General features: G+C 46.2%; 1 protein-coding gene across 2 annotated transcripts in view; it reads right to left on the bottom strand.

The window, feature by feature from the left end:
• Positions 1–13,334, bottom strand: part of COL8A2 (collagen type VIII alpha 2 chain) — a 136,500-nt gene extending 123,166 nt beyond the window's left edge. For both annotated transcript variants that reach the window (XM_075121368.1, XM_075121369.1), the window contains exon 1: positions 13,136–13,334. The gene's annotated coding sequence lies outside the window, so the exon portion shown is untranslated. The remainder of the gene's footprint in view (positions 1–13,135) is intronic.
• Positions 13,335–14,083: the final 749 nt, after the last annotated feature.

The raw sequence follows: 14,083 nt of genomic DNA, 5'->3' as shown, positions 1-14,083 counted from the left end.
AAAGACACGATGGGCCCACAGTTCCCACATCATGGGCCATGTGGAGTCTTGACATTCCTGTGCCATCCCCAAAAGTATGTGTTATTAGTACCATCTGGTGCCCAAACCAAGATCAAGGCCCTGTTTGCTCAGTACTGTGCAAACACAGTAAGAGACATTCCCTGCTCCCTGAAGCTTATGGTTTACATGGACAAAACAGCGTGGGAAGTGAGTTAGTGCTCAGCAACAGAGCCAGGAATAGAACGCAGCTCACCTGCCTCCCAGGCCAGTTCCCTCGCCACTGGGCAACACGGGCACTGCTGTAGTGACGCTGAAGTCAGTTACACACCATCTCCGCGTGGCTATCTCCTGGCTCTCTTTCTGCTCATCCCAAAGACTACAAGAGCACTGAGTGTGTAAAGCAGCATGCAGTGAAAAGGCCACTCACAGACTGGAATTTGCGTACTTTGAAGGTTTTTTATTTGCCTGTTTTCATGGGAAAGTGCGGTCAGAATCCAAGGGCCTGGCATTTTGCTCTGAGAACCGAGGTCTATGGCCAGCTTGGTGTCTCCCAAGCGTTGTAGGTTTGTTGGCCAGTCATTGAAAAAGCTCCATCAGCTGCACATGCGAGTTTTCATTCGAGGCAGAAGTCCCAGCGGACACACAACTTGATTAAGAGCCGAACTGGCTGGCTCAAGTACAGCTCCCATTGACTTTGTGGCTTCAGAACTGGGCCATTGCTAGAGGTCTATGGGACTGTAACAACCTGTGAAGCCATTAAAGGGTTCTCCAGAGATGCCAATCCCTGAATCTTGGGTGAGAAATTTCTTGCCTTTTAAGTGTCACCACATGCAATTCCATAAGACTCCCCAGTCTTTGTTAAAGCCATTCACTCTTCTGGAAACCCCTTGATAGTCAGTAACCGGAGAAGATGCTCCAGAAACTTGCCTTACCAGGCTTCTACTTTCCTTGGAAGAATCTAAGGTAGTTGGATCTGGTATCTGGGCAGTACTAGGTTACCAGCCACAAATCCCCCTCCCCCCACCATCCTATTTCATATATCATCGCTAATACGCTGTCTGCCCAACAGCATTCTTGGTGCATTCCTGCAATAAGTACCACGGATTTGCTGTGCTTTATGAAAAATGAAAAGAATGTTTTAAATGAAATTAATTCTTATGAACCCAACATTTCATAAAAAGCACTACCTTCGTACGGTCCAGCATAGGGCAGCTCCATGCTCTGTGTTAGACTTGCACGCAGGGACGGGAAAACACAGGCCATGGCATAAGATGTGCTGGACAATGAACATTTTATAAGCGTTTGCAGGGTCTCAAAGGGTTCCATCCTAGCACTTCATTTATGCTCAGCAATAACACAGGTGGTGATCTTTAAAGAGCAAAGAAGAGAACTCCTCATGGAGAAAGCGCTCAGGGGAGGGCCAAGCAACAATGTCTAGTAAGAAGAAAAGGAGCCGTGTTGGCCACGCAGAGGTTGAGGGCTCTAATTCCTCAAGGAAGGCCGTGACACAGGAGCTTGCAGTTTCCCACCCAGTTGGCCCAGGAGTTACTTTGGCATGGACCTGAGCAGGTTTTGTGAAGCTGGGTGGAAAGGAATGAAGAGATTACGGAACCAGGCAGCGAGATCGTGGTGCCACTTTCCCTTCCCTCCACCCCACTCCTCATCTCCCATTCAAGAGACATTAAAGAAAAAAATCTGCCTTTCACCACAGAGCAGGAGGAGCTGATGCTAAACTGCCTGGTTCCCTCTTTTCATCTTCACTTTAAAAAGCAACTAAATTAAAAAAAAAAATACCCAAACCCTCCAGCAACTTTCTGCTGTCCCGTCTTCCTCTGCTTTGGTGAAAGCTCTAGTATTTTAGGACAAAATGACTTATGCTTCATGGCTAGAACTGAGGAAATAATTCACAGCCCTAGTTATGGGGTGGATTCCATTCATGTGTGTGTTCAGGAATTGTCAACAAACCAGTGGCCAAGATTTTCAAAACTGTTCAGGAACTTTTCCCATGAAGACCTGTTGGTCTTCAGAACCTTCATGCTTTGTATGTTTGCAGCTGGATAGTCAAAATGGGTTGGGTCAGTTACATAAGTCCGTGTCTTTTGAGGCCAAGCTCTTTGGAGCAGAACAGTCTCTTACTCTGTGCCTGTAAAGTGCCTAGAATGATGGGGCGCTGATCACAGTAGGGGCCCAGCAATGCTACAACAACTGTGTTAACGATCCTTGCGGTATTGTGTGTTTTTCTTAATCTCCCAGCTCCTTGCATCAAGAAGTTGACCAAATAGCTCAGCTTTCATTACGAACAACAAAGACATTTCTAAGCCCTCATGACTGTGGAGAAGAAACTGAAAATGGGATCTGACTGCACCGGACAGCTCAGGAACTGGACAGCAAAGAACTCAAAACTTAATATTTAAAGAAAAATCTCGTGATCTGTGGGGCCCTGACTCATGAGCTTTGAATGCTGGGGGGTGGCAATACCAATAAAAAAAAAATCATAAATGTAGCGTTGTCCCTTTCCTCTGAACGGATGATTTACGTCACTCCCCAAGAGAGCACAGATTTCACAGTGGAATGTACCTTAAAAATTCTCATACTTTTTTTTTTTGCTAAAAACGGGCTTTTCTGGGAAAAATTCACACTCCTGCAACCCTGGCTGGCAGTGTGCTGGTGAACTGTATCCCACTTAAGTTCTCACAATAGGGTGAGAGTGGGGTGAGTGGTGCCTGGTGCCGGCTCTCTGCACTGCATGTGTGGGGAGCTTTGCTCTCGGTGTATCTGTGCTGTTAAAGCCCAGTGGCTCGAATGTTTGCAGGAGACTAACACAAAAGGGTTGCAAACTCATCGGAATTTAAATCTGCTTTTAAATTCCAAGGAATTTTTGCAGAAAATTTCTCCCCCCACCCCGAATTGTTTGCTCAGCTGTTAGCCATTGCATTAGTGGCATCTTGTCCCCAAAGGGGTTATTGCTTGAGCCCAGAACTAGAACATTCCTTCCCATTACAGCCAGGCAAACCTCCTCAGTTTCCCTGTGCAAAGGGGGTTGCAAGCTCCAATGCACGTTGGATTCACACTCTGCCCCCTTCTGGGGTTTTATTCTGAGTTTGGGGATGGAGCAAAGCCAACGTCTCAAATCAAAAGCAGTCAGAGCTGCCAAGTTTCACAGCAAAACCACAGGATTTCGATAGGAAGCCATAAAATCAGTCCCAGGCTTGATCAACCTCAGGTAACTTTTTAAAAACAAAACTGGGCTGAGCTTTCGCACTTGTACCAAAACCTGAAAGCAGGTGCATTTGCCCTCGGCTTTAAATATCATTACAACTATTTCACAGAGAACGGATTCATAGGCGCTCCAGGCAGGTCCTGACCCTGAGCTATGTCGCATGATGGCACCTCCAGTGCGCCTTTAAAACGGAATCTGGACAAAAAGTTAAACAACTTCAGACATCTGCGATGACGACACCATGGCCTCTCTCCTAAAGTGACCCTGGCAGACTTTACCGACTTCAGCTATACACAGGGGTCACCCTTCCTCACCACTGAAGTGCAGCCACTTCTAGAACGAAACACAAACTGTACAAAGGCACACAGGAACACTACCCAGGAGTTTAAAACAGGAAGCAGAGAAGCATACATTCTCCAAGTGACAAGCACAGGAATTACAGTAGGGAGAATACATCTCCCCCCTCCCCCATGCTGGAATTTGGCTAGGACCCCAGAGATTTTGTAAAGAGTGCTATGAATTGTTACCTGTCCACCAGGGTCAAGACCTTGGGTTTAGGTTTCATGCAAAAGATGGCACCTCTCAAAAACACAGTACCCTCTTAGCACAACACTGTCCACCCAGCTTCTTATGTTGGCAATCCACGCTTTGGGATCTGAGCGCCATGGGGCAGAGATGAGCGCCACCCTACTGGATCATCAACACCACTTCCTGCAGCGATATCGAGGGAAATACGAGAGGTTTGCAGCAGCACAAGGTGGCCAGGCTTCAGAGTCTCGGTTTTCTGTCCGAGACAAAGAAAAAGCTTTTATTTGACTAATGCACCTCAGAAGAAAGACTATTTCTGTGTGCTCCCACTGGCATATTGTCTGCGGATAAAGACAGAGGTTAGATCGCCACTCAACAGCCAGCAATATCAGCTCATTCATCTGGGTGAAGGCCTGGGTAAGACCCCCTTCTTTAGGCTTTAGATCCCTCTCAACTTGGAAAGCAACGACGAAATAAAACCCTCTGGAAGGACAATAGAGAAAGTGCGCAGCTATTTCCAGTGTGATCTGCAAGGAAAAAGGACAGAGCACAGGTAGATCTGGGAGAGCTGTGATTCGAGGTCGATCAGTCTTTGAGGAGACTGGCCGATCGCTAAGGTTTTAGAGATTCCGGGGGCCAAATTGTGCTGTCCGTTACCTAGGGTTTACGCTGGGTTAACTCCAGTGAAGCCAACAGGAGCTGGGTGTGCTCTGGACCTGTGAATAGTTTTTACATGCTTCACACCCATGTTTGAAACCATTGGCCTTTGCTTCTGTGCATCTCCATGGTACAGAGCATCGTGATGGTGGGGTGGAAATGGGGATAGACGCTAACCTTTCTCCCCTCCCGCAGATGCCAGGAAGACCACTTAGCAAAAGCTTGTACATCGGGTTGCCAATATTCATTGGACATATTCCTGGAGGTTCATCAAATGACCCACTCTTAAAGATTAATCTTTATTTAAATTCCTGGAGACTCCAGGACAATCCTGGAGGGTTGGCAACCCTACTCACACAGCACTGTGTAAAGTGCTGCATGTTATCGCAAAAAGAAAAGGAGTACTTGTGGCACCTTAGAGACTAACCAATTTATTATGCATGGATGCCAAAGCAACCACGGGTTTCTTGCCACGTTTTTACCACAAGGGAGAGAGCCATCCAGACAAGGTTCTTTTAAGCTAAGGGAGATGGTTTCCAGGTGGGCTGAAGGGTGAGAGGCATTCAACTATGGGCAAAGGAAGCACCTAGAGCTAAGGTTTCAGTTCAGGGAGAAGACTTGCTGGCAAGAAAGCTTTGAGCTTTGGGTTTAGTTTTCTCCCTGTGATTTACTGACCTCAGAAACATAGAAGATCAGGATTGGATGAGACCTCAGGAGGGCCAACCCCCTGCTCAAAGCAGGACCAACCTCAACTAAATCACCCTCTGGGGCTGGAAGCCACTAGGGATTTCCTTGAGTTAAGTGGTTTGACAATACAAGGCACCCCAATCCAACCCATTGGCTTCCTCTCTCTTACTGCACTTCTCTGACTGCCATGGCAGTCCTACAAGGTGCTCAGGTACTACGCTGATGAGGGCCGTATAAGTACTTTGGTTAAAAAAGAATCTGACCTTCCCTTATATCTTTGCTCTTGCTTCCACCTATTCCTCTTCACATTCGTAGAATCCTAGAATATCAGGGTTGGAAGAGACCTCAGGAGGTCTTCTAGTCCCACCCCCTGCTCAAAGCAGGACCAATCCCCAACTAAATCATCACAGCCAAGGCTTTGTCAAGTCAAGCCTTAAAAACCTTTAAGGATGGAGGTTCCACCACCTCCCTAGGTAACACATTCCAGTGCTTCACCACCCTCCTAGTGAAATAGTGTTTCCTGCAACTGCAACTTGAGACCATTGCTTCTTGTTCTGCCACCACTGAGAACAGCAAGCTCCACCCTCTTTGGAACCCCCCCCTTCAGGTAGTTGCAGGTTGCTATCAAATCCCCCCTCACTCTTCTCTTCCTTCCCCTCTTCACTCTTCCTCCCAGTCTCACCTCACTGCTCCCTTTCTCGAGCTGCTGGATCTGCACTGAAAGCTCTCCCTTTCCTCTCCAAGGGCCTCACTGAACCCCACCTCCTCCAGCACCTCTCTCATCAATAACTCCAGCAGGGAAGGAAGCCAAAGTATTGTTCTGGATCTTGTGCTCGGTGGCTGTGCGTGCACTCTGGGGTAGGGAGCAGGTCTGTCTGCATCGCTGTTTGTGTGTTGATTTGTGGTGCTATGGACAATGAACGATACAAGAGATTGTGTAGGTAGAAGCAGTATACAACCTGTGGTGGGCAGTCAGCATCCACTGAGTAGCTTGGAAGCACGGATCTGAATCCTGTCGTCTTGTGTTTTGAAAAGGAGGAACCTAATGGTGGAAGCCTCCTTGATGGTAACGATTATCAAGAGAACAAAACGCGTAGCAGAGCGAGATGTGCAGACACAAGGAGATCTCATTCTTTTACATTTGCCATGGGGATTTGAAAATGAAGCTGCAAAGACACCAGGTAAAATTTTCAAATTTACTTAAGTCACTTAGATCATATCCCACTCAATTTCAAGGAAATTAGGTTCCTAAGTCTCTTAAGCCCTTTTGAAAATTTTACCCATTCTCTCTCTCTAGGTTCTTACACTGGCCCTGTCACTGCTGTGCCTCCCACTGAGACGAGGTAACTCTTGCCAGGAAATCCTTCAAGAACCAGTTTTTGAAACCTGCTTCTGGTCCCTCAGTTCTCAACCTGAGGTTCAAGGCCACCCTCTTTTTTCTGTATTGCTAAATGGGGCTAGGAGCCAGCTAGATGAGAAGAGATTCCCCGTGGAAGCTGTCTCAGAATGGAAAAGATTCAGAACCTCACTGAAGATATGCTCAGCAGCTGGAAATCACTAGCAGGCAACTTTGAGCCATGACTTGGAAGCTGAAGATGAATGAAGACCTGTCAGAAGTGTGCAAACAGATTCTCTAGAGGTTTGTTCTTGGGAATTTGCTTTATTAAGAAGGTTATTGATGCACAGATGACATTTTTGACCTTCCATCCACAAGAGAAGTGTGGAAATATGGAGAGTTACCAAACTGGAATGCACCAATGGTCCCTCTGAACTACCATCTATTCTCTGCTTCTGGCCTAGACCAGATGTTTGACTGGTACACTGAAATCCAGCAAATCTAAAGGGCTTTTCTCAATCTGATTGGATTGTCTCACTTCCAAGTTCACATAGTATGCTTTGGATCAGCTGCAGAGGCCTGACATCCCTGGGTAGAAGCGATGCATCTGGGAAAATGATGAAAAACCAACTGGAGAGAAGAGAAAGGAAAGTCAGATCCTCGGCACCTGCCAAGTACCATTGGGAAAACAATTTGAGATTTAACCCTAAGAGGGGGAAAAAAAGAAAGCAAGGAAGGTCATTATTCAGGGGGGCAGATTCTCTCTCGCTTTAAATCCATGCAGCCCCCTCCAAGTCAATAGTGCTGCATGATTGAATGTGAAAGGATGATTCAGTGGGGAGACACTTGTTCGTACATCCCTGCACAGCACTGAACCAGTTAGATTCTCCTAGGAGCTCAGATCCAGACTTTCCAGGGTGTAGCATTCACAACCAGGGCTGTGTTTTCACAAGAGCTCAGCTTCCACTTATGCACCACAGTAACAGACAGATTCCCCAAAGCACTCAGCAACCGGACACACAAAAGCTCTTCTGAAAGGGTAGCATCTACGGTAAGCCCCAGCTCCTGTGAAGTCCATCCCCCAGTGCTGCACCACGGGCAGGAAGGAGCATTTCTGTACCCTGCACTCACCTGTTCATGAGGAGGACAATCACTTGAAGATAGTTTCCTACATCAGGCGGGCTTTATTACAGGCTGTATCATTTCAGGGGGGCACTTTTCCTGAGGCAGAGAGAGAAGAGGCCGAGCCAGCACTGGCTACAAACTGAATCAAGGAAATTCACACGCATGGGAAAATCCTTTGCTTTTAATTGGTTTGTTAAAATGTATACATTCAATGGAAAACGTACGTGTGTGCGCGTGTGTCCTCCCCCGCACACCACTCTTGACTGGATACTTTGAAGTCTCCGGCATTCCACGGGGAATGTTGGTTTCTTCTGCAATCTCCCCTTTTCTTTCCCTCACTAACATCCCCGCATAGAATGCATCCAAGCACAACACAGGCAGAGAAGGAAAAAAGGCACAAAGTTCCCCAGGCCGCTGAGCCAGTGTTGGGTGTACGTGCCTCTAAATGGGACCAGGATGCTGTTCACCAACCGAACGCCCTCTGCCTCGCCAATCAGTCGATTTGCCATCCCTTCAGCTGGCAAGTGCTCACTAATGGTTCCCCTCCTCGCCTGTAAAGCGCAGGATCGAAAGTGAAGTTTGGCCAAGGCCAGGGAAGGGTTATACAGAAAGACGAGGCTCTGCTTTCTATGCCTTTCTGCAAAGGCAGATATTTTTGGAGCAGCCTAAAGAAAGGAAAGGAGGTGGGGGTGGGAGGAAGCCGGCGTTCAGGACAACAAGTGAAATTCAGTATCGTTTTATGGCCCCACCCTGCAGAACTATGAGATTGTGTTGTTACAGACACTGTCTGCAGCACAGGAGAATGGAAACTCTGCGGCTTTCCTAGCTGTGGACAAGCTGAAATATGAGTGAGAAAGACAGACCGTGTGTGTGAGAAAGGGAAAGAGAACAGCCCTCGCGCCCTTTCGACCAGGGCTAATGTATTTTGCAGGTGACATTCCCTGACATACTGTTGATACAATGTTCCCCTCGCTCCAGGGCCCTGGAGAGAGTCACTTTTCATGGAATTGGGAGGGATGGCAGGAGGTAATGTATTGGAACCTTCGTGGCAACAGGTCCATTAGTAACTTTGAACGCAGACCTTTATAATGGGAGCATTTGAAACGGGTATCTTTCCTCCCACCATTTTCCTTCCAGTCAAAGAAAATGTTCGATATGAAAATAAACAAACCGCAAAAAACCCATGCTAGAAAAGCGCCTGCAAATAGTCAGATCCCCTTATATATCAGTTTAAACTCCCAGCCACCCCACGAATAGCTCTTCTTATTGAGCTGTAAAAACTGTCTCCTAAGTTCCTTTGGAATGGATTTATAACAAAGCAGAAATCCCATAAACCCTCTACAGAGCAGTGTGGTGGAATATCAGTGCATTCCTACATGCTCGGTCCCCCAACCAGCCTCTCTGCTACAGTCTTGGCAAACTCAGAACAAAAGAAGGGTCCCAAACATAGAAATCTGCCGTCCAGGAGAACCAGGTGGGGAGAGGCCTCTTATCCTGGAGGTCAGAACCCCTGTATTTTATTTCATCCTAAGATGATGTGCCACACTAGACAGATTCATGTTACAACAAAGAAGCTCAGCACTTAGAGTGCACTCCATCTAAGATACTTAAGTGCCCCCCCTTTGTTGTGGTATCCAAGCTCCTCACAGTCTTGAGCATAACTATGCTTCTCAAATCATGTTACAGTGGATCGGTATTATTAGGCCCATTTTACAGATGGGGAAATGGAGACAGAGAGGGGAAGCGACTTGCCTAGAGTCATTAATAGAACCCAGAAGTCCTGGCTGCAAGTCTAGTGACCAGGCTGTCCCCCCCTCCGCCCCCCACCACCACCACCCCCCAACAGGGGCGCCATAGAAGTGAGGGCTTCCACATGCCAAAAACTGACTGTCACCCTGCTCAGAGCACAAGTATTGTCCAAGTTCCCCCAGGGGTCAGCACAATGCATTGATCATGTGCAGACAGATGGTCTACCTGGTGAAATCCCATGTTAAATAGTTTTCAGCCTCCTCTGTAGCATCAGACATTGGCTGCTGCCAGAGATAGGGTTTGGGCTACTCCAGCATGGCAAATCCTGGTGTTTTAGGGAGCTCTGAAAGTTGTGCCCTGCCCTTCAGTCCCCAACCATGAAAGATCCGGTGGAAATTCCAGTAGATTCCTTCTCTTGGTCTTTTAGCGTCTCTGATATGAGCTGGAGGACCAGTAGCCCCAGGATCCTCTGACCCATTTCTCTGTTCCAGAATTTAATTCTTAAATGGAACCCCAGTAGGAACCAGTGGGCAATTTTCATCTCATCACTAGGGAGATGTTCTTCCACCCAGTTACTGTGACCTAGTCATACCAAAGGAACAACAAAGCCTAATTCAATCCTTTAAGGGCTACCATCTGTTTATGTTTATGCCCATGGGACCCACTAGGACTTATGGGCATAACTGAGGGCAGAATTTAGCCCTAAATCTTTTAAAGTAACCTATTGGTCTTTCCAAAAAACCTCACTGCACTAAAGTCATCCTCAGAGTCACTCAGTTGATGTCACTGGAGTTTATGTTCTCATGTGTTTGGCTCATTGCCACTGCATTTCTGCTGAAAGAATTTACTCCAAGGTATATCCCTACACCAGGTAATGGGGGCGTGGGGGGGGGGGGAGAAGAGAGCCTCATTCATGGGTCCTAAGCCTGAACCTTTCCGTGCAGAGTGAGAGGGGTGAGCTTGCATCTAAATAGGAGGATGCCTTGAAGACCCATCTCACTTGGATTGGATTTCCAAGTTGTTCCTCCGACTCCTGTAAGTCAATGACTTTCTTTGCAGTCTATCCATTGTCCATTCTTCACTGCTGTGCTCACATACACATGCCCCACGTGGTGAAGTGCAAATAGGACAGCGCTCTGCTGTCAGGGGGAAAAGTCGGGTTGTATTTTTGGTTGCAGTCCTGGTAGCCTTGGTTACTCTTTCATGAGTAGTGAAACATTGGAGGTAGCGTTTAACCAAGCCACAAAACGATTGAAACACTGCTGCTGCTAATGGCTGCTTTACAAATGCTGCATCTTACCCAGAGACTCTTGCCCCTCTCACCAGCAGAAGCTAGGCCAATACAAGATATTACCTCCCCCGCTCATCTCTCTAGTATCTTACTGAGCACATTGCAGACAGAAGGCAGCCAGCCCTGCACTTGGGGAAACCCACAGGTAAAATTCACAATAGGAAGAGAGAACAGAAGCTAGCTCCAAGCCCCTGAATTCAGATTGCATGTGATTCTAGGCTCTCCCAACACAATGCTGTGCATGCTGTTCCTCAGGGTGGCAGGTCAAGATAGTGACAAAAGACCTAGAAACACTTGAAAGTCAGAGAGAAACAGCTGCTGTGGCCATCTGCCTGCAACAGTACGAAAGGCTATCAAAGGGAAACCAGAAAACCCTGCATGGAGAGCTATGCTGAGCCGCTGCCAAAAGCCACAGACAGAAAAATCCTAGATTTCACCCAGGTGTGAACAACTTTTGACACTTCTAGGGCTTATTGTTTTAAACAAAACAAAACACACAGTCCCCATTCACCCTTAGCAATACTGTATTTCATATGAATGGAATATATGAATCACTGCAAAGAACTTCAGTGCAATCCAGTACAAAGAAAACTGAATTCTCCACCCCGCTTACTGCAATCTGGTTTTCTGTAGCCTAGAACAAAGGCAACAGGAAACAAATACATCTAGACAGTCAAACTTTCTCTTTTTTTAAAAGGGTAACTCAGCTGTTACACTTACACGGAGGAGATCAGACATTCATTTCCAGTCAGGGCTATTATGACCCACAACTGGGTTCCTTCCTCCACCTACTTATGATTGTAAGTGAATTCCACAGTGAGAGCATCACACATTTTCCAAAAACATGATGAGATCCTGACAGCTCTTGGATTCAAGCATGAATGTGGCTTCTAAAGTTACAGCTAAGCCCACTAACCCCAATTCTTGGGCAAACATTGCTGCAGATTGGAACAGGTGAATAAAAAGAAGCCTCTCGCTGGTGGAGTTCTGTTATACAAATAGGGATCTGGTCTTTTCTGACCCAGGTGGACAAGGAAAGAAAAATAAAACAAAAAGATAAACATTTCAGTGAAACTAATCTTGGAAGTTGTGCTGAATAAATGAAAACTGATGGTTCTTTATTAATTATAGAATTGAACCAATTTTCTAGCAGATTTTTTTCTTCTTATGCCTGACAGCAATAGATTGACAGAAATGGGATGAAAAACCTAGCCCCCAATCAAACCAAATTTCTCACATTTCCTGTGGCCATGGAGGTTTTTACTCTTTTAGCTTTGGGCATGCCAAAAAGGGGGAAGGGGTGTGTTACCTGTCCTACAATGTAGCAAAATGGCAGAATTGATAGTTAGATTCCCAAATAGTTCCCTGGATAGTTAGATTCCCAAATAGTCTTTAATCTTCAGCTTCTTAGGGGTTTGAGGGTCTAAAACCACAATAGTTAAATAGATTCAGTTAAAGGAGAAGTTGGCCTATGATTGCCCCTACTACAAGATTTGATGTGGTATGATAGATGCAGCATCTGAGAGAGAGTGAGAGAGAGAGAATTCTCTTATACTACACAGAGCGTTACCTCCACAGCCCGAGAAGGTAAAACTTACTAATGCAGACATTGCTATCATTTTAGCATCCAGTATGCACGGGACACGACAGGTGAAAAGAATAGTTTCCCAGTGTCCCTTGCTGATGGATCAAAACTGGATTTTTATAGAAGCAATAAAAATCCCCGGAATTTGCTGGCCTTATGATTTATTTAAAATGTTCCTTATAGCAAAGCTGCCCGTAGATGAGGAAATATCTCCAAGTAGGTCAGCCTAGGGGCAAACGTATAAGGGTGACTCTCTTGGTTTATTAAGAATGTTCAAAGTTTAGGAACTGGTGGATGAGAGCTCAATGAACAGAAATGTCCTTAAAAACAATAAAATAAGAACCTTCTACTTCCCATCCCAGGATGTATGTGAAGTTAGCTGAGGTGACATACCCAGATTCTGATGGGCACTGAAGAAAAGTATGAGAACAGATATCTAAAACTGGAAGAGGACAGCCTCCCGGGCAGATTATGGAATTGAACTAAAAGCCTATTGCTAGGGATCAGGGTCCCCGGGTGCACAGAACTTTTCCCATACATTTTTCTTACAAACATTTGAGACAGGAAAGTAGGGTTTGGACCTTAGAGCCATCTCTGCCCCAACCTGGATCCAGTTTCTCATTAACCCTGTTTGAACATCACATACTCTTGATACAATTTATTAAAAAGGAACAGAATTTAAAATGGGTTAGGGGAAAAATAAAGGGATGATAAAAGCGACAGAAGAAATCAAGAAAAAAAACAGACTAAAGTTCTCCTGAAGAGAGAGAATATTCATTTGCAATATTCCTCTCTGCTTGTGGAAAAACTAATCAGAATTAGAGGGTCTCGTGACTGAAAAATTAAAGAGATTTTCTCTAGTCTGAGCTTAATGCAACACGTGATAGGTATCTAGGTGAACGATAAGAAAAAGGAAGAATGGGAGAATGTGTCAAGAAAGAGAAATAAAGTCCTTACCTTGTTAGCTGAAACAGTCTCCTCAGGCTTGCAGAGGGGAATTTGGTTTTGGGGTTATTGTGGGGGGGGGGGGGGGGAGAAGATTCTTGGCATAAACTAACTTATTGCTGTTAGAATAGTCTATTCCATGGGCAGTGCAGCAGTTGCTGATGGTACCTTTGCAGAGGGGGGAAGAGAGAGAGAGAGAGAGGGGACAGAGCTGTGCTGGGCAGCACAGCAAATGAATGCACGAGGGAGGGAGGAAAGGTTTTTCACAGACTCTTTGATGGGCTAACACAGCTCAGGACTGGGTTGGCTGGTTACTTTTTTTTTTTTTTTTGAGTGGGTTCCAGCTCTGGATTGTTTCTCCGTTTCACAGACACAGAAGGAAGTATGTTTGTAAAACAAAAAACCACACATACACCCTACACCAACCCTAGATGTGCAGGAAAGAGTCTCTCCTCAAAGACTCAGGCTACAAACAATTTCAGCACCATATTCAGCTGAGCAAACTGCACCCCTTTTCAGCACCAAAGTGGCAAAAGTGTAACCAAGAAGCCAGACCGGCTAGGGAGGGGTGTAGGAATTCAAGTGGGATTCCAGGGTGGTAGAACTGGACTCAGGGCCATGGCAACTGGGGGGGAGTTTGCCTGATGTTCCCAGGACTCCAGGAAGCATTTTGCCGCCTGGCTCAGTCCAGTCACATAAAGCCTGGCTTGGTGGGGAGGTGGTGGCTCTGGGTACTAGCACTGAAGTCCAGGGATGGAGGTTGTTGCTAGGAAATGTAGGGCTTCCTTCCTCAGGGAATGAACCCCCCAATTCCAAGAATACTAAAAGACAAGGAACCTAGAAACAAAACCACACTAAGGTGCCACAAAAAGCCAGCATCAAACCAAAGCCACTGAGCAACCCCAAATTCTGAACTCTGGATCTGAACCTTCCCAGATTTGCTCTCTCCCAGCCTCCCAA

Source organism: Caretta caretta, chromosome 19 (genome assembly GCF_965140235.1).
Source record: "Caretta caretta isolate rCarCar2 chromosome 19, rCarCar1.hap1, whole genome shotgun sequence".
Classification (NCBI taxonomy): domain Eukaryota; kingdom Metazoa; phylum Chordata; order Testudines; family Cheloniidae; genus Caretta; species Caretta caretta.
Note: the sequence above shows the minus strand (reverse complement) of the source record. Positions and strands in the feature narration are given on the sequence as shown.